Genomic DNA, 2,805 nt, shown 5'->3' with positions numbered 1-2,805 from the left:
TCCGAGCAAGAGAAAGGAGGAGAGGAAGAGGGGGAAGCCATTGCTCTCGATTAAGCTACTAGCTTAGCTAGCTTCTAAACTAGCCGACCTAAAGTAGCAAGTTAAATTTGGTAGTTAGCAAGAACTTCTGCAAAACAAGTGCTTTAAGTGGTGCAAGCGTATGTTGTCACTCAAAAATTCAGATGAACCTAGAAAATAGTGAGTTTAATTCCTAAACAATCTGGAAGCAAGCACAACGCAGTGCAAATAAAGGAAACAGGAAATGAGTACGGTTTACCGCAGGAAACAGCAGTCCGTCAAAGGTTCCGCCAGATCAATCATCAGATACATCATAATGGCTGGTGTAGTGATTTTCTGCAGAGGAGCTGCCACGGGGAAACAATTGGAGATGCACATGATGGTCAGTATGAACTGGTTACCAGACTTTGCTCTCGGTAACAGTCTGACACAGTCCATAACAATGTGTCTGAATGGCTCACCCACTGCATGCACCAGTTACAGTGGAGCTGGAGGCAGCACCTGATTTGGGTTTTCCACAAGCTGGCAGGTGCTGCATGGTTTACAAAAACGTGTTATGTCCACTCTCAAGCTGAGCCAGAAGAAACACATCAGTATATGATTGTACATCTTAGTAACACCTAAATGACCAGACCACCAATGCTTGCGTGCTAATTGTAGCACAGCCTGCTGGCATTCAACAGGGACAACTATTTGGTATACAGAGCTCTAGTCCTCCTGCTGTGCCACCTGACCGTGAGGACCATTAACAGACCATTGTCAACAAAGTCTTTTACCACATTCACTATACTCCTGAACAGCAGCAGCAAAACACTTACCTAGTAATGTTTCACTCCTTTGGGCACTAATGAGTACTTCATGAGTCAGAGCCAAAGGAAGTAGCTCAGTCACACATTGTCTTGTTGGACAGTTCAAACCCCTGGGCCTGTTTGCAGGCTTGGGCTCTAGTTAGAACACTGACTGCAAACACATCAAGGATGACTCTGAGCAAAAACCTCTGGCTCAGGATCAGAAAGGGTGTTGGATATATTTTACTCACAGCTGTATTGTTTCCCATGATGATGTCAACGTTGTCATTAGGAAAACACGAGAGAACAACCACTGGAAAGAAACCAGTAACAAATTTGGAATGTACAAGGATACCGTGAAGAGGTGCAGGCACAAAACAATCATCGGGATTTTTAGGCATGGCACACTGGTTACTGGGAAGACACATTTTACCCTGCGACCACAGCTTCCTCTCAAAAATCATTTAGTGTTTAACAGTTTCTACATGCTCTCAAATCTTTAATTAAAGCTTCATTACAGATTGAAGTTGTTTTGTGCTCGTACTTTTGCTACCAATTACATTTTGAGTGTTGCTTGCTCAGTTTTCACACATTTTTATATATACTCTGCAACATTTGTGTCACAATCCTAATTCACCAATTCAAGTGTAATGTCCCAGGAAAAGGTTTAAGACACCCTGAGGGCATATCAGTATTAAAGGTTAGTGTGAGCATTTCCCCTCTCCTCCTTCCATCCTGGATGGATTACAGTCCTGGAGGAGCCCTTTGGAGGACAGACGTGTGATAATTTATGGTAACTGATGGTACGCATTGTTAGGCTCTGTCTTTTATGTCCGACACTTCCAGTGTAATTTAAAGAAGATTGCAAGGGAGATGGGAAAGTGTCAAATGAGTAAACATAAAATAAATTTCACATCCATTTCTCTCTCTTAAATGTAATTTCAGCAAGGCTCAGCCATATGCACTTTCTAATTAACTTCACTACAGCCATGGCAACTTAATTAAATCAGTACATTTAAGAACAATTTATTACTACTCATTCTTGATGAGAAACCTGGGGTTTGGTTTGGGAAAATCAATTCCAAATTTGTTCTTGCTGAGCACTATAAATGTTTAATATCACGTAATGCTACATTTTATGGTAAAATCAAGGTTTAAATTATGGCATAATTTATAAGAGGGGGCTTTTCTTGGAAGGTGGGTGGATAAATCTGGGAGAACTGGTACTTGCTAAGAACTTTAGGTTTGTTTGTTTTTTAATTTATATTTTGTCATTGTGTGCAAAAGTGTTCTGGGAGACTTGATGAGGAAGATACTGTTAAAAGTGAAGGTGCTAAGGAGATGCACTCCCACTAGTCAATGAGAATTGCTGATCTGAAATCCACACATAATAATTGCAAATAGGTGCACAAAATAGCACATGAAAGCCATGATAAATGCAAACATGTTAAATTGAAATGGCATAGCGGAACGGTAGTTAGCGCTAACCCTAACCCTGCTACCTCAGAGCAAGACGGTTTTGGGTTCAATTCCATGCCAACCTGGGCAAAACTCCAGAAACAGTTTGGTAAAAGTCAGAAAGGTCATTAGTCAGTTCAGTTAGGTCACAGACAGGCAGTCAGAGAAAGCAGCGGTCAAGATCAGGTAGGCAAACTAGGTTAAGTTGGACTGGAGCAATATGACTACAAGACTGACAGCAGGACTTGAAACTCTGTGGTGTGAAATAGATCTTTTTACTGTCTGGTAACATTTCTGTGAATAAAACAAACTGAATGGAACCGGTAGCCTTATGTAGCAATTTCTGGGCCATTAAATGCACACACCTTCTCAAGAACATGTGGTATTTATTAGGATGAAACAAACACTTTAGAAATAAGAAAGTGTATTTCTTGCCACAGTGAGGCAGAAGCTTGACTACTCTGAAGATAAGACACCCAGACAACACTGGAGAAATGCAGTATATGTGGTTCAGTGCTGCAAGGAATACATAGACTTCTAC

The 2,805-nt window shown here is 41.0% G+C and overlaps 1 protein-coding gene across 3 annotated transcripts in view; it reads left to right on the top strand.

Moving 5' to 3' along the window:
- Nucleotides 1–2,805, top strand: part of sstr1b (somatostatin receptor 1b) — a 19,196-nt gene that overhangs the window by 9,701 nt on the left and 6,690 nt on the right. Inside the window, exon 1 of one of the 3 annotated variants that reach the window (XM_020594965.1) lies at nucleotides 292–400. The exons of the other annotated variants lie outside the window; for them this stretch is intronic. The gene's annotated coding sequence lies outside the window, so the exon portion shown is untranslated. Of the gene's footprint in view, nucleotides 1–291; nucleotides 401–2,805 lie in introns of those variants that run through there. 3 annotated transcript variants of the gene reach the window in all.

The sequence above is a fragment of the Monopterus albus genome, unplaced genomic scaffold, assembly GCF_001952655.1.
Source record: "Monopterus albus unplaced genomic scaffold, M_albus_1.0 scaffold25.1, whole genome shotgun sequence".
NCBI lineage: Eukaryota > Metazoa > Chordata > Actinopteri > Synbranchiformes > Synbranchidae > Monopterus > Monopterus albus.
Note: the sequence above shows the minus strand (reverse complement) of the source record. Positions and strands in the feature narration are given on the sequence as shown.